Genomic DNA, 23,012 nt, shown 5'->3' with positions numbered 1-23,012 from the left:
CTACATCTGAGCAACAAAAGAGGTCCATCAGAAGTAACTCTTAGGCATGCCTATAGGTAGTCTAAGCTTCTCCGCTATGTACATAAACGTCACAAGAGTAAGCTTCGTGATCAAGGGCACAACCTATTGATTTGGGTGTCCCTAAAGTTTGACACAGTATCAGGGGATTCCCTGATGGTAGGGTTTACTAGTTCCATATTGTTTTTCTCCCATCCCTCAGGGACTTTGCCAATACTTTTTGATTATCTGCTTAATATACTCTAGGTTGTTTCCAGGCATTACAATAATCTATACAGGATTAAAGGACCTATTTTTTATTCTGTGTTCCCTGCTCTACAGATAGGTTGAATTAAATTATGCACTACAGAAAATTTCAGTTCCATATCAAATAAACCTTTCTTCCATTGGTCTCAAAGAGTATATGTGGTTCTAAGATATAGACACTGTCTTCCCTACACCTATGTTCTGAATTATTTTAACCCCAACCTGTTTGGCTTCGTTCTTGTCTCTAAATTGGGTTATATATATAAAACAGCCTCTCAAAATCCAGAAATAACTATCACCACTCTGGACTTAATGTGTCTGCTCTGTAAACTTACAATCTAGACCTCTATTCTCTTATAAGCATTTTCTAAAGGTGACCATACCATTGTATAAACACACCCTTGCCAAATAGGAAATCTAAACCTTCCCTTAACTCTTGTCCCTTCCCCCAATTATTTACTTCTGCTGTTGCTGTGGTAGTGCTGATGGTTTCCTTTTGAACATAGCTCATAGCATGCAGTAGCAGTTTTCCCCCTGTAGCCTGGACTTAAACACTTTTTATACAAGAATCACATCTTTGAAGTAATTCTTGTGGGAACTAATTTATATTTCTAGTGTTAATCAGTGGGAAACATAGGTCTATATGACTCCTTTCAATCTTGTTCATCTTCACTATGGTAGTATTGCTTATAGACCCACTAGAGAACCACCTTAGCTCCTGTCTATTCCCTTACATTGGAGTTCAACCTCATTTGCTAATGGTTCACCCATCTGTAGTTTCTATGTATCTCTAAGCCCCCTATATTCTGTATTATAAGCCTTTGATTATACCTTTATGCTGATCATAAAAACGGAATCATACAGTATACATCCTTTTCTGTCTGACTAATTTCACTCAGCATTATGTTCTCAAGGCTCATCTATCTTGTCATGTGCTTCAACTCATCTGTTGATGGGCATTTGGTTTGTTTCCATCTTTTGGTGATTTTGAATAATGCTGCTATGAACATCAGTGTGCAGATGTCTTTTTGTGTCATTGCTTTCAGCTCCTCCAGGTATTTACCAAGTGCACTATTGCTGGATTGAAGGGAAACTTGATATTTATTTTCCTAAGGAATTGCCAAATAGTCTTCCATAGTGGCTGCACCATTATACATTCCCACCAGCAGTTCATAAGTGTCCCAGTTTCTCCACATCCTTTCCAACATTTATAGTTTCCTGCTTTTTTAATAGCAGCCACTCTTATAGGTGTGATGTGGCATCTCATTGTAGTCTTGATCTGCATTTCCCTCATAGCCAGTGGAAATGAGCATCTCTTCATGTACTTTTGAGCCATCTGTATTTGCTCTTCAGAAAAATGCCTATTCATATCTTTAGACCATTTTATAATTGGGTTGTTTGTTCTTTTGTGTTTGAGTTGTATGATTTCTTTTGCATATACAGGAAATCAAACCTTTGTCCAAACTGTGATTTCCAAATATTTTCTCCCATATCATTGCCTGTCTCTTCACCTTTTTGACAAAGTCTTTTGAGGTTCGGAAGCATTTGATTTTGGGGAGTTCCCATTTATCTATTTTTCTTTTGTTGCCTGTGCTTTGGGTGTAAAGTTTAGGGAGCTACCTCCTATTATTAGGTCTTGAAGATGTTTTCTTACATTTTCTAGAAGCTTTAAGGTGCTAGTTCTTATAGTTATATATATTTGATCCACTTTGAGTTCAATTTTTGTGTGGGGTATAAGATATGGGTGTTCTTTCATCCTCTTGACTATTGATATCCAATTCTTCCATTACCAGTTATTGAAGACTATTTCATCCCAGTTCAGAAGATTTGGGGGCTTGTCAAAAATCAGTTGACCATAGATTTGGTTGTCTATTCTTCCAGTCTTGATTCGATTCCATTGGTCAATGCTTCTATCTTTGTGCCATTACCACGCTGTTTTGATGACTGTGGCTTTATAATAGATTTTAAAGTCAGGGAGTGTTAATCCTCTCACTTCGTTCTTTTTTAGGATCCTTTCAGTTATCTGGGTTTTCTTTCCCTTCCAGAAGAACTTGGTAGTTAGCTTTTCCAGATCTTCAAAGTAAGTTTTTGGAATTTTGATTGGTACTGTGTTGAATGTGTAGATCAATTTGGGGAGAATTGACATCTTAACTATATTTAGCCTTCTTATCCATGATCAGGGAATGTCTTTCCACCTATTTAGATCTCCTTTGATTTCTTTTAGCATGTTATGTAGTTTTCTGTGTACAAGTCCTTTACATCCCTAGTTGAGATCATTCCTAAGTATTTGATTCTTCTAATTGCTATTTTGAATGGAATTTTTTCTTAACTGACTTCTCAGCTAGGTCGTTGTTTATGTATAGAAATGTTACTGATTTTTGCATATTAACTTTATATCCCACCACCTTGCTGAATTTATTAGCTCAAGTAACTTTGCTGAAGATTTCTCAGAATCTTCAAAGTATAGTATATATCATCTGCAAGTAATGAGAGTCTTGCTTCTTCCTTTCCAATTTGGATGCCTTTTATTTGTTTGTCCTGCATGATTGCTCTAGTTAAAACTTCTAGCACAATGTCGAATAATAGTGGTGACAGTGGTCATCCTTGTCTTGTACTTAATCTTAGGGGGAAAGGTTTCAGACTCTCTCCATTGAGTATGATGCTGGCTATTGGTTTTTCATATATTCCCTTTTTATCATATTGAGGTAATTTTCTTTAATTTCTATCTTTTGGGGTGTTTTTATCAGAAAAGGAGGATGAATTTTGTCAATGCTTTTTCAGCATCAATCTAGATGATCATGTGATTTTTCCCATTCAATTTGTTAATGTGCTGTATTAATTGATTTTCTTGTGTCAAACCATCCTTGCATTGCTGGTATAAACCCCACTTGGTCATGGTGTACAATTCTTTTAATGTGCTGTTGGATTTGATTTGCTAATATTTATTGAGAATTTTTGTATCTTTGTTCATTAAACAGATTGGCCTTAATGAACCAATTTTTTTCCTTTCTTTTGGCATCTTTACCCAATTTTGGTATTAAAATGATATTAGCTTCATAAAATGAGTTAGGTAGAGTTCCTTTTTCCTCAAGTTTTTGGAAAAGTTTGAGCAGGATTGGTATTACTTCTTTATGGAATGTTTGATAAAATTCCCCTGTGAAGCCATCTGGCCCTGGTCTTTTCTTTGTATGAAGATTTTTGATGATTGATTGAATCTCTTTACTTTGATTGGTTTGTTGAGATCTTCTATTTCTTCCTGAGTCAGGGTAGCTTATTTGTGTGTCTCCAACAATTTGTCCATTTCATCTAAGTTGTCTATTTAGTTGGCATATAGTTGTTCATAGTATCTTCTTATGATTTCTTTTATATCTTCAAGGTCTTTGGTAGTGCACCCTTCTCATTTCTGATTTTGTTTATTTGCATCCTCTCTCTTTTTTTCTCTGTCAGTCTTCCTATTGGCCCATTAATTTTATTGATTTTCTCAAAGAACCAACTTTTGCTTTTATTGATTCTTTCTATTGTTCTCCCATTCATTTATCTCTGCTTAATCTTTGTTATTTCTCATCTTCTGTTTGCTTTGGGGTTAGTTTTCTGTTCTCTCTCACGTTCCTCCAGGTGTGCTGTTTAGTCCTTGGTTTTTGCTCTTTCTTGTTTTTTAATATAGGCATTTAGGGCAATAAATTTCCTATATAGCACAGCCTTTGCCACATCCCGTAAGTTCTGATATGTCGTTCTCTTATTTTCATTCATCTCCAGATAGCTATTGGTTTCTCTAACAATTTCTTCTTTGACGCACTGGTTGTTTAAGAGTGTGTTGTTTAATCTCCATATATTTGTGAATGTTCTCATTCTTTAGTGGTTATTGAAATCCAGCTTCATCCCATTGTGATCAGAGGAAGTGTTTCGAATGATTTCAGTGTTTTCAAATTTATAAAGACCTGTTTTGTTCCCCAGCATATGGTCTATCCTGGAGAATGTTCCATGAGCACTAAAGAAGAATGTATATCCTTATGCTTTGGGGTGCAATGACCTATTTATGTCTGTTAGGTCTAATTCCTTTATCAAGTTATTTAACTTCTCTTATTTCCTTGTTGATCTCCTGTCTGGTTGCTGTATCTATAGAGGAGAGTGGTGTATTGAAGTCTCCTACTATTACTGTGGAGACACCTATCGCTGCCTTCAGTTTTGCCAATGTCTGTCTTATATACTTTAGAGTTCCTTGATTAGGAGAGTAAACATTTATGATTGTTATATCTTCTTGGTGAATTGGCCCTTTAATTAGTATATAGTGTCCTTCTTTGTTTCTTACGATGTCTTTACATTTAAAGTCTGTTTTATCCTATATTAGTATAGCTACTCCTGCTTTCTTTTGGTTACAACTTGCATGGAAAATCTTTTTCCATCCTTTCACTTTCAATCTATTTGTATCCTTGTGCCTAAGATGAGTCTCTTGTAATCAGCATATAGCTGGATTATGTTTCTTAATCCATTCTGCCAACCCGTATCTTTTAATTGGTAAGTTTAGTCCATTAGCATTCAAAATTATTACTGAAAATGTGTTTCTTGAGTCCACCATCTTATCTTTTTTATTTTATTTGTCAGATCTATATAGTCTTTTCCCTCTTTCTCTTTGTATTCTTTAAATTACCCATAGTGATACTCTTCAATTTTGTGCTCTCCTCCAGAACTCTTTCTCCTGTCTTTCTTTTTTTTTTTCAGCCAGCAGAACTCCTTTTAGTATTTCTTGTAGGGCCGGTGTCTTGTTGACAGATTGGCTTTCAGGACTGCTTTGTCTGTGTCTCTCCCTCAATTTTGAAGGACAGTTTGGCTGGGTACAGAATTCTTAGCTGGTCTTTCTTGGTCTTTCTCTTTCAGGACCTTGAATATATCATACCACTGCCTTCTCACCTCTAGGGTTCTAGTTGGGTAGTCTGAACTCAGTCTTATTTGGTTTCCTTGTATGTGGTAGATTGTTATTCTCTTGCCACTTTCAGGATTTTCTGCTTCTCTTCAACATTTGACAGACTGATTAGTATGTGCCTTGGGGAAGGCCTATTTGGATTTATTTTGTTTGGAGTTCTTTGGGTTTCTTTGACTTGTATATTTATGTCCTTTATGAGTGTTGGGAAGTTTTCCCCCATTATACCCTCAACTATTCTTCCTAGCCCTTTTCTCCTCTCTTCTCCTGTGGCTGAGGGCCACCAATGATTCTTATAATTATGTGCTTTGTTTTGTCTGTCATTTCCCTGAGTTCCAATTCAGTTTTTTCCATCTTTTTTGCCATTTGCTGTTTTGAGTCTTCAAAGTCAGTTATCCTGTCCTCTATATCACTTATTCTTTCTTCTGTCTCTTCAAATGGTGTTGTGTGCCTCTAGTATGTCTTTTATTTGATCAACAGAGTCTTTAATCTCTGTGATATCTGCTATTTTTTCTATTTATTCTTTCAAATTCCTCTTTATGCTCTTCTACTGTCTTCTTGATCTCATTTATGTCATTTGCTATCACAGTTATTTTATTAAGTAGAGTTGTATGAATATCTTTGTTTAGTTGTTCCAATGTCTGTGTCTCATCTGGTGTTTTAATTTGGTCATTAGGCAGGATTATATCTGTCTGCATTGTGATTTGCTTAGTGATCTTCTGCTGTCTTTGTGGCATGTAAATATTTTGATTGATTTACTTTGGGAGTTGATTTCTTTCAGTAGTCTAAGGCCTTGTGTTTGTGGGACAGTTGTACAACAGGGAGCAGGGCACAGGATGGGGCACTTAGTGTGGTGATTTGTTTCAGGGCAGGTATAAGTGCAGGTTGGGGAAGTTATGCTGAGGCTTGTGAATGTGGGCACCCAGTGGCCAGGGAGGATGCAGTTGTGTGGGTGCATGACTCTGGGATTGAAACCCTGGTGTGTGCTGGACTAAGGCACTGGACCCTTTGTGTGCATGCATAGAGCTATGGCAGCAGGTCAGCATTATGCCTTCATGGATTGGGGGCAGATATGACCCAGCTGTGCAGCTTGGCATTTTCTCAGAGCTGAGAAGTGTGGCTGAGGGCCATGTACATGTGCTATTCTAGGACTGCTGTAAAGTGTGGTTGCCAGAGCTGAAAGGTGTGATTGGGGTCTTGTGCACATATGTGGGCCTGGGAGTGCTGTAAATGGTTGTGCAGAGCTCAGGCAGGGTGGAGTGAGGATGTCTGATACTATGGGCAGGGGGGCAGGGGTAGCCTAGGTATGTGGGTTAGCACCCACAGCCTTTATGTGCTAGCAGCAGATTGCAGGGAATAGGGAGGGGGAGGTAGTGCTCAGGAGGGGTGCAGGAGAGGTGGTCTGGGCTGCACTTGGGATTGGGATGTAGGGCAGTTATGTGCAGTGGGGGCTGGTGGGGTGGGGGTGCTTGGAGCACAGGAAATGGGAGTGGGTGACAGGATTCGAATGCATGGGGTGTGGGATGAGTCACCAGTCATGGGGCTGCACTGCTGAGGGTAGCACACCCAAGGAACACTGCCTGCCTTACTTCCTAGTCCTGGGCTCCCGTCTGTGCACTCCTGTGGGCTCCGCTGCTCTGCCCCTCCACACCAGGCTCCAGCTTTCTCCCTCTCAGTTCCCCAGCCTCTGCAACCAGGAGACTAAGGAGGAAGAAGGAAAGGATCCTACATCTAGAGGGGAGAAGGGTTGCTAGCACTCCTCACCAGTAGACTCTGTATGGCACAGAACAAAGGTGGAGAGAGGGGTGTATGTCATCTGTGCAGTCTGAGCTTCTTCATCTAGTCAGCAAAGGGGAAGTAGTTGTTCCATTAGGTTCTAGCTGATGTGAAATGGACATTTCTAGCCAAATGAACATTTGGCTGAACAGGTAATCTCAGAATCTCAGAAGAGCATAAAGGCATCCTTTTATAATTTTATTCTCTTACCTAAACTGTTATGCAATAGTAATTCTTTAAATTACACAGCTTAAAAACAAATACATTCTCTTTATTCAAACAGCACTTGGGTCAAAAATGAAGCCACAACATAAAATATTGTCATACGTTTTCTTATGATTTAAGATCTAACAAGCTTCAAATAATTTAAGGGGTGGTAGTGTATCTTTAGTAAGGAAGGATGTTAAAATTTTGCTTAGCCTAGGGCCCCCCAAAAGTGAACTATTCTATAGGATCCCTAACTATATATAAAACTATTTTCTCTCTTTTATATGCTCTTTCATCCCATACTGTGAGCCTCCCAAGTGACCCACTCCCCCGTTGAGGTAGGTAGCTGGCTTCGTCTTCAATATTTCTCAAGACATGGTAAGTAAGAATAGCTACCAATTCCTTCTTACTATATATATTAGAATCCTATAATGATTTTTAAAATAACAGAACAAAAAAGACAAAACAAAGAGACCAAAAAAACATAGACATGGGATGTTAAATGATGGAAAAGGAAAATGAAAATTAATCAGAGAAATAGACATAATTGTGGGAAAAACACAGAGAAGAATTTTTCCCTGATAGAAAGAAATACAAATATATTATTGTTTTATCCCATCCTAGGAGAGAGATTGCTACATTTATCATAAATGTGAGTTTATGCATTGAGATCTATACATGTTACATAATAATACACCTTCTTTTTATTTAATATATTGACAGTAATGTGCAACTTAAAAATGCAGAATGTAACCATAGAAGGTATTTTTGTATCCCCCATTTCTATCACATTGTTTGGCCCATAGTGCATGTTCAGCAGTGTGTGCTGAATGAATGAATGGCTGTCCTTGATCATATCAGAAAAAATATAACCACAAACTTTGAAGATAATGATCTGGAGCTAGTCCAGCAACATGAAAAGTTTGGATTGATCAGGTCTTGGCATTTGTTCTCTGGGTCTGTTGCTGCTGCTTCTAGAAAGCAACTGACTGTCCAGTTACTGGAAGGGTTTAAGGCTCAGACATTTATTGAAGCTTATCTATCAATTCTTTTGGTAGTTCAACTTTTATAATTTCTGTAAGGTATGGACTTTAGTAATCTATTACAGACTGGAATTAAGAATTGTCTAAAAGGTAAAATAAAGTCAATTTTGTAGACTTTAGGGAAATTGTAGATGATATAAAATGACATTAAACTAGGCATTTGTAAGAAATCTAAGATAGAGATATATAATTGTCAGTACTGTTGAAGTTACTTATCTGTTTGTTTCTCCCCGATATCATCCACTGACTCTACCCAAGAAAGAACCCTTTCTTGAACTGCATGTAGCATTTGCTTATTTTTTTCAGAATAGCTTTAATGCATATAAGGGGATTTTTCAACAATATCAATATATTGTTTGGTTTGGCCTATTTTGGGTTTATGTAGGAAAAAATCATGTTCTATATTTATTCCAGTGACTTGATTCTTTTCCCTTTATTTGTATTTCTAAGAGGTCGCCAGTCCAAATTGCAGATAGCTGAAGTTCATACATTTTCACTTTTGTGCACATTACTCCCATTGTGTGGGGGCTGGGGGGTGGGGCATTTATTATCTGTTTCCCTGCTGAAAGCTTTTAGTGTTTTGTATTAAAACCAATATTTCTAAGAATATTCGATATTTATGCCTCTTGGTGCACATGAGCAAAAGTACATACTTAGGATATGTATCTAGAAGTAGAATCTGAAGTCCAGCTTCATAGATAATGCCAAATGGTTGTCTATTGTGGGTGCACCACTGTGTGTTCCCATTTGGATTCACCGTCACCAAAATTATGTCAGACTATTTAATTTTTGACAACTCTTTGGATCTGCAATAGTGTTTCATTGTAGATTTATTTTCCATATTCCTTTTCTCTGCCATGAATGCTGTTCTTCCATTTCATTTGTTTATTCATTCAATACATATTTATTATGGCGCTCTTACTATGCACATAACTAGTCCATCCATATGTTTATCAGCCACTCTTTTTCTGGTGTCTGTGAAATGACTCTCCATATTTTGCTTATGTTGGCTATTTTTCCTTTTGATTTATTGGACTTTTATATATATATATAATGATCTAGAATATATATATATATATATATATATATTCTAGATAAAGTATGTTGTCAGTAATATGCATTACAACTATATTTTCACATATTGTGGATAATTTCCCTGTTTTATCTATCAGTCTTTTGATGAAAAAAGATATTCTTAATTTTAAGGTACTTAATTTATACCTTTTGTATGATTCAGATTGTTGTGTTTTTCCTAGAGATCATTGAGAGCTCAATATTATATATGTTCCTTGATATTGCAAGTTTATTGATATATTTAAAACTTCATTTCATTTGAAATATATTTATTTTTATACACTATGAGGTAGAGAGCAAATTCTAATCCATATCTATATCTATCTATATCTTTATCTATATCTATCTTGCCAGATGGGAAACCAGATATCTCTAAACTTTTATTGAATTGTCCATCCTTCCTCCAACCAGCTACCATATGTTGATGATGCCACCAATACTCCGATGTTCAGTCTCAGAGTTTTGGTCAGCATTCAGCAGAGCCAGTCCTTCAGCCATCCCTGACAGGAGGGAGGCATTTGAGTGAAGAAGCCGGGTTGGAATTGGATATTTGAGCCTCGGCTGACCTAGCCCCCATTTGTTCAACTCACTCCAGCTGTTCGAATCATTCTAGCTCAGGCCCCCATCATGGAGCAGAAAAGATCTGCCCCTGCTGTGAAGTAGAGCCACACAATATATACAATTACATGTACTATTAAGTTTTGTGGTGTTTGTTAGGTGGCAGTTGGTAACTGGAACGAGGACTGTTTTAGTTTCTTAGGCTTCTCAAAGCAATACCATGAAATGGTTCAGGTTAAGCAATGGGAACTTAATCACTTACGGTTAGAATCTGGGAAAATGTCCAAATCAAGGCATCATCAAGGTGATGCTTTCTTCCTGGAGACCAGCTGCCAGTGATCCCTGCCCCATGACAAGGTGTACAGCGGCATCTGCCAGTATCTTCCATTCTTTTGCAGGTTTCACTGATTCCAGCTTCTTGCTTCAGAAAACAAGAAGGTACATACAGTTCCAAAGCACCACAAGAAAGATTTAGGTTTCTATTTCTTATTTGAGACATTTTTCTAAGTGTATTATGGCCTAATAATATACAAAACACAGTGGATTGAGTAAAGTAGAGTAAAAGTGTTTCATTGTAGTGGGCTGTTTCATTATGGACAAACAAGGCTTAGTAAAATGCCCAGAACTAGTAAGGTGACCAATAGTACTGGAGACCCAGGTTCCTTCTATGTTGCTTTATTATCATCCTCAACAAACAGTTTCCATCTTTTGATTCAAGATGGCTGCTCAAGCTCAGGCTTCATGTCTGCATTCCATTTAGCAGGAATAATAAAAGGAGACAACAGAGAAAGCAAGTTTCTTTCCTTAGTGATGCAACCCAGAATTTCACAAAACTCTTTCACTTACATTGCATTGACCAGAATTTACTCATTTAGCCATACCTACCTGCAAGTAGTACTTGAAAATATAAACTGTATCTGGACATCAGGTACCAACTAAAACTTCTATTGCTTAGAAGGAAGAGGAAAGGGGGCAATAGATACTTCAAAAATAAGTCTGCTATGCCAGAATATATATATACATACACATATATCCATTTCAACTTTTTCTAAATAAATTGGCATAAAATAATTCAGATATTCCCTTATTATCTTTGTCACTTCTATTGTTTTCTACAGTTGGATCCCATTTTAAATGTATTTTTAATGTTTAATTTTTATTATATATTTCTTTTCATTTCATTTTTCTCTTACTCGTGCCTTTTGATTATTAGTTTAAAGCCCAGTTTATGAAATTTTAATACAACCATTTCAGTTTGTTTGGGTCTTTTTTTGGTCTAGACATTTCTAGGTAACTCTTCACATTAGACGAGAAATAACAAAGATTAAGCAGAGATAAATGAATGGGAGAACAATAGAAAGAATCAATAAAAGCAAAAGTCAGTTCTTTGAGAAAATCAATAAAATTAATGGGCCAATAGGAAGACTGACAGAGAAAAAAAGAGAGAGGATGCAAATAAACAAAATCAGAAATGAGAAGGGTGCACTACCACAGACCTTGAAGATATAAAAGAAATCATAAGAAGATACTATGAACAACTATATGCCAACTAAATAGACAACTTAGATGAAATGGACAAATTCTTGGAGACACACAAACAAGCTACCCTGACTCAGGAAGAAATAGAAGATCTCAACAAACCAATCAAAGTTTTCTGTTCTCATACTACATGAGCATGTAGTAAAGAAAATACAGCTAAAATATTTTTAATGAGATGATCTATGTTCCATAATTTTAAACCTCTTTTTCCTATTTCCATCTCTTTGATTCTCTGAGTTGCGTTCTAGGTACTCTAATTCCTTCTTCTCACCTCATCACTGTTAAATCCATCCAATAAGCTTTAATTTTGATGATTGTATTTTTCATTTTTAAACGTTCTATTACTCTTACTTAAGATATCCCTGGTGTCATTTAAATTTGTTTGCTAGACATTGCCCAGCCTTTTATTCAAATTTTTATTACTTTATATATTTTGCTTATGCCCGATTTATATTCCATAGTGTATAATTCCAATACTTGAAGTCTTTGGCTCTAAGTCAACCACATCACTCATTGTAGAAGGATTCCTTCTGGTTAAGTGGCTTTCTATTTCATTCCATTCTCATCCTTTCTTTTCCTTTCCCTTCTCTTCCACTCCCTTTCCTTCTGTTCTCTTTGCTCCCTTCTATTCCCTTCCTTTTTTGCTTATATTTTATTGAATTTATTCCCAATAATCCTGAAGTCTTATGTTTTGACTTGCTTACCTGCAAAGAGAATTTTACTTGCCATTAATGTGGGACCAATTTAGCTCCCTCTGAAGGTTGAGACTAAATGTGGAAGTTTTATATTCATCAGCCCAACTTCCAGGAGCCCCAGGCCTAGTCTCCTGATCCCAGGAGTGGCATAGACATTTGAGTAAAAATTCTTCTATTTTTGCTCTGTTCAGCAGCTTGCTATGTGAATTCTTAAAGTTTTTATTGGGTTTTAGCATCTCAAACTTTCCAAATTATTTTGGAGAGCTTTGAAATGTTTAAAAGTATGTTTTTGTAAATGATTCAGGATTTTGCTGTATTATAGTGGGAGGGCCTTTCGAAGTTTCTAGTAAAATATATTGTTGAAAACAGTTGTCTATTTAAATTGTCTCTTTAAGACTGGTAATGATAATTGCTTTTCTACTTATATGGAGATATGTACAGGAGAAATAGAGAAATGGATGTAATGATCATAGACCTTTAAGGAAAATAACAACAGTATGTGCTTCTGAGTATGTAGCAAAAATTTCTGATTGCATAAATGGAGCCATGCATTTGATGTTAGAAGCCATGCTGAGTTATCTCAATTAATTGGGTCCTACTGTTGGCCTGGAGAAAAACTCAAATGAAATCAAGAGAATCATGCTACCTCTCAAAGGTAGAGGCACCAATAAATTGAGTATAAAATGGAGGTGAGCCTTGAGAAAGTAATCAGTGTCAATGTCAAAGTTATTATTTTTTTTTACTTTCCCCAAAGAAAATGATATTGAATCCAGTGACAGAAAAAGTTTTAAGTAGGACATGCTTTTCTTTTTTTTACAATGTTGTTTGACTGCCCTTATGAGGCTGGATGTCCAGAGAGTGATGGGAAATTAAGTTAAGGATGTCCAGAGATGGATTTTTAAATTTGGATACTGTTTTGGTTTGCTAAAGTTCTTGAAAGGCAATATACCAGAAATGGATGGACTTTTTTTTTTATTTTGGCATGGACAGGCTCTGGGAATTGAACCCTGGTCTCCAGCACAGCAGCCGAGAATTCTGCCGCTGAGCTACTGTTGCCCACCCTGGATTGACTTTTACAAAGGGAATTTATCAGGTTATAAATTTTGCAGTTCTAAGGCTATGAAAATGTCCAAATTAAGGCATCAACAAGAGGCAAAAGGATACCTGCACTCAAGAAAGGCCAATCATATCTGGGGGTTCTCTATTACATGGTAAGAAACATGGTGCCATGTGCTGTCCTTTTTTATGGCTTTTGGTTTCAAATGGCTCTCTCAGTAAATGCTTCCAGCATTTGTTGGTCCTCACTTAGCTTCTCCAGGGCAGACTCTGGGTTTCATCTCTTAGCTTAATATCTGCAAACGTCTTTGTCTGGTTTCATCTCTCTGCTCTCTGGTCAGTTCTGAGCTGTAACTATATTTCCTATTTTTTATACTCTTCATAGAGAGTTCCAGTAAGAGGATTAAGACCCACCATGAATGGGCAGAGTTACATTTCTGTGGAAACAACCTAATTAAAAGGTTATACTCAATAATATGTCTGCCCTCACGATATTGGATTAGAAGAACATGGCTTGGGGGGGGGTGTTACATAACAGTTTAAAACCAGCGCAAAGCCCTCTGCAAAACATATAAATGAAACAGTGGGCTTGGATGAGATTTCCTGGGGAAAGTATGTAAAATAGGAAGAGGAAAGGAGAAAAGGTGGAACCGGATTATGACATTTAGTGGTGGGAAATAAAAATCATCAAGCAAATGGTTAAAAAAAGTAGTCCAGAAGATGTGATCATTTAAAATAGTGAAATATAACTATTCCAAGGGAAAAAAGCATTCCAAGAGGAAAAAGCTGATTAATAGTAGTAAATTCTGAAAGAAGTTTGCTTAGATTTAAGGCTTGGATAATTTAATGGAATTTGTACAGTTCACAGCTTCGAGTAAACATTTTCACTAGTAAGTCATATGCTCTGTACTTCCTTTGGGTGTTGGTGATATATTATATTCTGGGGATGGAAAGATAAATAAGACGGTTACTCTTCTGGCAGTCCCTAATACAGAAAAAGGGAGGCATACCAACAATTATATAACAGTGTGGAAAATTTGTGTATTAAAAATGTATCTACAGGAACTCAAAAAGATGCAGCATGTTGGGGAGTCCCAATAAATAGTCCATGAAGGACATGGTAATAACTGCTTTTATAGAGCATTCATCAGGGGAAGCAACATGATTAGAGGCATAGTTTTGGGGTCATATGGAAAGATGATGGATTGTGGGGCACTCACTGCATGTATAAGAGACAGGGAAATAAAATGGGAAGAAATAAGAGAAAGGGAATTAGCAAAAATTAGGTTAGCGAGGTCCATAGTGGTCAGGTCTCAAATTCATTGTTTAGAAAATTGAACTTCTTCCCCCTAAGCAGTGGGGAAAAATAAAAGTCTCTTAAGATAAATTGTGAAACAGCAAAAATCTATGTTTCATAAAGATAACTTGGATTAGAATGTGGATGGGGAATAGGAAAGGGTAGAACTTAACGGTAGGGTATCAGACAGAGATTAGCATTAACTGAATTAGATGGAAATGAAGGTGAGTTCTAAGGGAAATCTAAGGAAATTGAAATGACTATAGAAATTGAGAAATGATAAGGGATAGAGATGCAGGAGCAATTTCATAAATAAAGTTGAAAAGATTGGTGACTGATTAGTTTTACATGAAGAAATCAATGAACATTCCCATATTGTATCTTTTTTGGGGAGAAGTGTATGATAACATTTGAATAGATTCTAAACAAACTGTTCACACCAAATTAAAATTATTTCCTTTACTGTGAAAAATTTTGATATGGTGAATTCATATATAATTTAGTGTCCTGATTAAAACATGGCATGATTTAGGTATTAAGGTGCTTGTTTTAGAAAGACAGTGTTTTATAAAATATATTCCTTTAAAACTATCAGTGGCTTGTTAAATGTGTATGTATATATATAAATGTATATATATTCAAATATATATACACATACTTATATATACTTACATGTACAATAATCGATTCTAGAGTTGGTCTCTATTAATATTTATATGTGATATAAGAAAATGTTGACTGCATTTCAATATTTTTCTCATTATATAGTATTAATTTTAAGAAACATTGTTATAAACCTGACAACTCCAGAAAGTTGTAGCAGAAATTATTTGTAGCACAAATGCATAAAATTCCACTTGTGCTTCAGTACACAGGTATTATTTACCACCTGAGACAAAGGGTGATATATAATATACATTTAATTCTGACATTCTCTATATATTCATATCATTTGGTATTTAAAATACATTAAACATACCCAAGACTCATTCACAATGGAACTGTACCTGAAAGAAGGAATCTATCTGTGGGGTGGTTATTATAATTTTGCCCACTTTAATCTGAGCATATACTTTTGGTGTTTCATTGACATAGTCAGTGTTTCAGAGTTAAATAAATTTGGCAGATCCCAGTTTATCAGGTGATGTACTTAAGATAACTTGTAGCTGATGTTGATTAATGGATCAATTTTTTTTTTTTTTAGATTTAAAAAGCTTATTTTATTTTTGGAAAACAGCTTTTTAATTTAATTTAATTTTTATTAATTTTTTAATTAAAAAAATAAAACAGCAAACAAATGCAAACATTCTTATGATCATTCCGTTCTACATATATCATCAATAATTCACATCATCACATAGCTGCATATTCAGCATCATGATCATTTCTTAGAACATTTGTATCAATTCAGAAAAAGAAATAAAAGACAAAAGAAAAAAATTCATACATACCGTACCCCTTACCCCTCCCTTTCATTGATCACTAGCATTTCAATCTAAATTTATTTTAACATTTGTTCCCCCTATTATTTATTTTTATTCCATATGTTTTACTCATCTGTTGATAAGGTATATAAAAGGAACATCAGACACAAGGTTTTCACAATCACACAGTCACATTGTGAAAGCTCTATCATTACACAATCATCTTCAAGAAAAATGGCTGCTGAAACACAGCTCTACATTTTCAGGCAGTTCCCTCCAGCCTCTCCGATTAATGGATCACTTTTAACCAGCATAATTGTACGTATAATTTTACAATATTCAATTATTTCATTCACTAATTAAGACAACTATGTGTCAGGTAATTTTTTTTAGACATGAAAAGATGCCTAAAATGAAAGTCCTGATGTCCAGGAATCAACTTAAGCAGGAGAGACAGAACTACATATTCAAATAGTTACAGGAAATTGGTAAAAACTAAAATTTAAATACAGTGCAATGACACAATAGCTGAGGACATATTTGAATTTTGCCTTGAGAATTGCCTGTAGCTTTAAAGGCCCAGATGTTCATGTTTATCCAGCTGGTAAGGCAGGAAAAAGTCAATTTGATATTTCCTGAAACAAAAAGAACTATAAAGTATGTTTCCATAATTCCCCCTGTTTAACTCTGTTCTAAGACATTTGTTTTCCCTTCCCGTATTTATTGTTGCTTACGTTGGATGTTTACCAATTTCCTGATATTTAAAGATTTTTTTAGGCAGAAATACTTAGATAACTATTTCCCATTTTTTGTGAACAGTAAACCAGACAATGTATCTAAAATGTCTACCTAACATTTGTATGTATATTGTCATCATCTCCATCAAAATCATTCCCCTTCTAAATTAATAACCACATATAAATTTCCATATCATCATGTTTGCCTTAATGCATAAGATAAAGATTGTTCTAATATCTTCACTCTGCTTATGTCTAGTAATCTTTTCCTAAATTCTGCTAATGTGTTCTTAACAGTCTATTCCTTCAAATACTGTTCATCAAACCAGGACTTTTATCACTATTTCTGATGAAAAGGACAAAGAATACAAATTATATTTGTATCTTCTTTGAGCAAATTGCTTTATAAATATTTCTAACTAATTCAGAATAGTTAGTAAGTAGTCAGGATCTAGGCAGAAAACAAAGTTTTATTCCCATGATTATAATGAGAGACTTCAGTGAAGGGTTTGGGTAGGCTATAGGGACTGCAGCACCCTACACTAGCAAGTGGGAGGTTGTTACCACTCTTAGGGTTGACGGGTCAAAAAATGACACTGTTATAACATGCAGTGAGAGCTGAAATGATGGAGCAGGGTCCAACTGGCAGAAAACAATGAACTGGCAGGCATATGACATTAGAGAACAGACAAGGAGAGAGAAGGAAACCTAAAACTCTCTCCTCTCCCTTTTTGATCTCTTGGCAATGTCTTCCATTGGCTGAACCAAATAGAAAGCAACTAGCAAGGGAGTCCTACTGACAAAACTGACAAAAGTTCAAGTCATCCTTTCCAGGCATAGAGCAGGGCACAGAAAACGGGCATGGTTCAGGCGGGCGCAACAAGGGAGAATAATCTGCATGTGACGTGATGAAAATCTCTGAGAGTGTTTTTCTGAAATTCTTACTAATTCTCCAGGCGTATTCCTCTGTATACTTAACATTAAATAACTCTTTAAAACTTCTACCACCTCTATGTGTTTACTACTATTTTGATCCCCAGGTGAGGAAACTGAAGGACAGCTTGTGAGTTCCTGCAGAGTTTTCTCTACTCCAGGGTAAGATTTTTGCCTGAATATTCTAAGAGAAGAATTCTATAAAACAATGTCGAGGAACAGACTGACAGAGTCCTAATGTAGTCTCCTTATTTTACAGATGTGACAATTAAACCTCAAGTAGGCAAAGTGACTTTTATATGGTCATTCAGTGAAGGGTAAATCTAGGGCCAGATTGAAAACTTCCAGGCAGATTACGGTTGCAAAATATCAAACTGCTTTTCTTTGCTTACAAGGATACTTGATTTAGTGTTACAAAGAATGATGATATGTAAACTTTTAAAATTATTTTTTATTTCTATTTCAGGACACTGCTATTTTTCCCAACACAATAAATACCTTCAAACCTGTGCTATCTATAGATATAGAACATACGAACCTCAGGTGTGTGTTGATACTTAGCTGAGTTTCATTTAGCACAACAGCATATGGTAGTGAATTCCAGGTGCTAAAGCATGTTATTAGTGCCAGTAAGAAATGTGATTTATTAATCAAATCACAGACACCTTTCCTTTCTCATCTTCCCCTTCTTCTTCTGCTTTATTTTAATTAATTAATTAATGTATTTATTTATTAAGTTCTTGGTGTCCATATGTTACTTAAGAACTTCATATTTTAACTTCAAAAAAACTTATTACAATGGAAAATGTGTGAACCGATTTTTATTTAAAAATGTTTATTATTTTCAGATCTTAAAAGAGTTATAAGTTCATTTATTAAATTTATGAAATAAAGAAAATATAAAAAAGTCTTTAAAGAGATGACATTATAGAGAATGTCTACCCAGAGATGGTAGCTCTGAACATTTGGTATGTACTTAACTGTACCTACCTGCTCAAAATCCTTGAACTATGACTATGTTTGTCAAAATTTTATTTTTTCACAAAGTATTATTTTCCTCAGGAAGCTACTCATGAATTTCTAAGTAGCCTGTATGAATATCTAAGGAAGAAAATGACTCTTTTGCAAAAGAAATACTACCTCATTTCAAAAATGAAGCTTGATACGGAATGTAAAGAACAAAATGAGAATCACATATAAATCTATCTCCAAATCTAAACACAAACTTCTCTGTCTTCCTCTTTTATTATACCTCTTCTAAACAATAAGTTTAAAAAATATTAATTCATCAATAATGTGAAAGATTAGTAATCCACAAGGCAGGCACTATTTTAGCAAATGGAGAGATGACAGTGAATGCAATAGAGTTCTATCCTATTATCCTATAGGATCTCTTGCACTGTAAAGGGAGGCAACAATAGGCTTACTAACAATTTAACAAATAAGATAATATGTTATGTGATGTTTTGCGTTGAAGTAAAATAATGTAACATTATAGAGCATGCCTAGAGGGCTATTTTGCTTTAGCTGGCTCAAGTAGGTCTTAGAGGGAAGGCATTTTTTTGAAGAAGTTTTAGTATCACAATAATTGAATTAATTATATTAGAATTATGTAAGGCTTTTCCTTTTACATTTTTGTCATGTAAAATTTGACAAATTGAGTACATGCAACATACTGATAAATTATGAAGCATTAGAAAATGAACCCCTATGAACCCATCACCTAACAAGAAAAAAAAATGAGAATCATTACTTTTGATTTCTATTTGGCGATACTACTACTTTCTCATCCCAATTAATATGTACAAATCTGTGTTATTTACAGATACAGTACATACAAATCTCAGGTGTGTGAAAGTCATATCTCACATCCCCTCACTTCCTCCTTCCCTCCTTAACTACTCACATCTCCTGGCCAGTTATCCTAATTGCTCCTTGGTATGTACTTTCAATTGCCTTCCTCCATATTATACTTCCTTGACAAAACCTCAGCCTTGGTTAAATCCAGTTCTTTGCTATTCACAGTGTACCATGGCTGGAGCAAAGCAAATATCCATGTACAGTGGTCTACCTTAGAAGTCATGACCAATACTTCACAGGCTTCAAATGTTACTCAACAATTATAGTACGTTTCTCTAGTCCATTCGGATTCTTCCTTACTCTTTTCTCAAAAGTTCACAGCTTCTCCTCTCTCAAACTTCCCACACATCCTCTGATACTCCCTCTTTGATGATTACTTATCTCCTATTTCACTGAGAAATCGAAGCTATCAGAAAAGATATCCCACAAAAAGCCAGACACTATGACAACTCACTTATATTCATTGATGTGTTTGCTGCCTTCCCATTTGCTTCTGTAAATGAATGGTTTGTGTTTTATGGTCTAAGTCAACGTTTCCATCTCTACAATGGATCCTCTCCCTCTCATCCACTGATGAACTTCACTCTCTTTTCAGGTCATATTCAGCAACAGAACAAACTCTATATTTTACTAGGATGCAAGTGAAAAGAATTTCCTGCTCCCCAAAGACTCAGTATATCTGATATGTCATCCTTCTAGAAACGCATCCCTAATGTGAGCATTTCCAATATTTTTTTAATTCTTAAAATTATGACTTGTAAAGGCCACCTAGTATTTCACAAGATATATATATCATCAATTACCTTCTCCATTCCTATATTTGGATTGTGTTTCAGTTTTTCATTCTATATAGAATTGTCACATCCATACTCTTATAAACATCTAATATTTCCTAGTGATGAAATTATTAACAGTTATATAAATGTTTATGGCTTTTAATATATTTTGTCAAATCAACTTACAGAAAAGTTGCACTAATTTAAATGTCACTAAGTGTACAATTATGCATGATCTCTACTTCTGAGAATGATCATATTTCATATCTTTGCTAGTAACCAGTAAATCATTTATTTGACTGCTAGAGCATTTTTTGTTTTAATTTCATTTTTGTGACTTGCCTTTGTCCACATGAATACTGTTTTTCATTTTTGTCTTCCGAAATTGTAAGTGCCGATGATCTCTTGCACACTCTTTCTCTCACACCACTTATATATCTAATTTTAATTCTTGATATATATTTTTTGCTGTCTTGGTTACTGAATTGACTTAACTTTTGTTTCTGTGGTGTTTTAAAATATGGGCATTTAGGGTAAAACCTAATATATTTCCTTTAGGCAGTATGAACCCTCCAAACATGTAGATCTGTGTCAGAATTCTGTTTCTGGCCCTTACCATTACTTTGGAGATTATACATCCTTTCTGGCTCATAATGTTGGTGTGGGAATTGAAAAAGATGATTCACGTTTAATGCTTAAAAAACATTAAGTGAGAACAGCAAACAATAAATAGGTTCTTAAAATGTGTAGGCACTGTGCTAAGTGCTTTGTATAATTATTTCATTTAATTCTTAAAACAATTTTAGGGACTAGGTGTGGTAATTTAGCTTATGAAGATTTAGTAACTTGCCCAAGATGACAATGTAGATAAATAACAGAGTGTAAAGTCTGCATTTTAATCATTACACTCAACGGCCTTCCTTGCCAAGTATAAGTTTGAAGGGAATGATTACAGGGGTTTTTGAGACAGAAATTTCCAGAAGATATGCCCCTTGCCACACCCCCACCTGCAACAGAAGACTTGTTACAAAAATACACATTCCTGGGCTCCACACAAATCTGAATCAGTCTCCAGATTACCTGCATATCCAGGTAGCTTGCATATTTAACATGAAATAGCAAGATGCTTCTTACCAGTAGGTAAACTTGAGAAGTATTTCATTAGGTCAAAACCTTGTGGTTACTTCTCTTCAAAATGCCATTTGTTCCATTATTGTCTAGATTTTCCATACTATGTTACTAGACACCTATTCACTAATTTTTCAGATCCATTTTTCCTTTTTGTTCCATTTATTAGCTGATAAGTCCTTCAGACAATATGATTCTATCCCTATTATATCAAATAATAATTCTTAAAATTTTCTAACCATGGGTGGCTCTGTTTGATATTTTCTACTGAAAATAGCATTGTCATCCTCATTTTAATTTTATTTTTATCATTGCAATGGCGATATTAGGACTTGTGGAATAAGATAGCATTTGCCTCCATTAATTCTTTCCTGAAGAGTTCCATGAACTTTCCTTTAATTATTTTCTTTTTTTTTAATTTCTAAATTTGATTATTCCTTATTTTTCTATGTCAAAATTCAAAGCATTTTAAAAATGAATTTTCTTAATATTTTAGTATTTTCCCAATTTGAAATTTTCAATATGCTCTAATATCTTTATCTTATATCTAACAGTCTATGCTTGCTTTAAATTCTCTGTTTATTTCAGGAATTACTTTGGGTAGTCTTTTTCTTTTTTTCATATGATTTTCTGTGGCTGTTTGCTGAAGCTTTAAAAAATATATTTCTAGTTTTATTTTGGTCAGAGATACAGAATGTAATTTCTGATTCATGGAGTTTATGGGGCCATTATATTTACAATATTTTCATTATTTCAGTGGACGTAGTAAAAAGTATATAAAACACAACATATATTTCAACATGTTTATTAATCATAATATTTGAGTAACCTCATCTGTACATAGGTTTTTGCTCACATGAGCTATTAACTGAGAGAGATGTGCTCTTTTTTCTTCCATCTTTATTCTGTTTCTACCAATCTTCTCCATGAATAATTAATTTTTTCTATATATTGTCAAGCATGGTATTACTCAGCACATACATTTTTATTTTCTCATCTCTTCATAATGGATTATAAACCTTATAATTATAAAATAACACTTTTCTTCCTGTTTAATGCTGGTTATTTCAGATTCTATACTTTGAGAGTCTAATGTGAACTCTGATTTATTTGCATAACATATAAAAGCTTTGTTCTGCAGCTTTAGTCCAACTTGTTATTAATGTGCTTTTTACATGCTTTTTGTATCTGTTTTGGATAAGTTAGCTTCCATGGTTCTGTCTTTACAGTCATTTTTCCTTCAATCTGTCCATTTTCTGTCCTTTTTAGTCCAGGCTGGCAGTGGTTCCATTCATACAGATCTCACAGAAACCTTGTTGGTTTTACAAGCAGCTCACGGGGGTCCCAAACACCATACAATAGGACTTTCCACACATCCTTTCCAGATAACTCTATCTCCAAGCCTGTCTCACACTCAAATGGCTGACTGGTTAAATCCTCATTGTGGTTCTGTTCTCTGGCAGTTTGCTTTCCAGAAACTCAGAATTTTCCAAACCATCAATTTCTTGTTTCTTTATACCCAAAAATTCAGTTCTCAGCTTATCCCTTTCTTCTCACATTTTACTATAAGCAGCAAGAAAAAACCAGAGTACATTTTCAGTATTTTAGTTTGGAAATTTCCTCGGCTAGATATCTGAGCATGTCACTTTCAAATTCTCCCTGCCATACAATACCAGGATTCAATTTTGGCAAATTCTCAGCCACTTTAAAACAAAGATCTCCTTCCT

The 23,012-nt window shown here is 35.1% G+C and overlaps 1 long non-coding RNA gene across 1 annotated transcript in view; it reads left to right on the top strand.

Annotated features, from left to right (window-relative positions):
• LOC143659168 (uncharacterized) overlaps positions 1–18,658 on the top strand; it is a 38,148-nt gene extending 19,490 nt beyond the window's left edge. The window contains exons 2-3 of the long non-coding RNA XR_013163445.1: positions 17,629–17,683; positions 18,584–18,658. This is a non-coding gene — a long non-coding RNA (uncharacterized LOC143659168). The remainder of the gene's footprint in view (positions 1–17,628; positions 17,684–18,583) is intronic.
• Positions 18,659–23,012: the final 4,354 nt, after the last annotated feature.

The sequence above is a fragment of the Tamandua tetradactyla genome, chromosome 2, assembly GCF_023851605.1.
Source record: "Tamandua tetradactyla isolate mTamTet1 chromosome 2, mTamTet1.pri, whole genome shotgun sequence".
NCBI lineage: Eukaryota > Metazoa > Chordata > Mammalia > Pilosa > Myrmecophagidae > Tamandua > Tamandua tetradactyla.
This window is presented reverse-complemented; position numbering and strand designations above follow the sequence as displayed.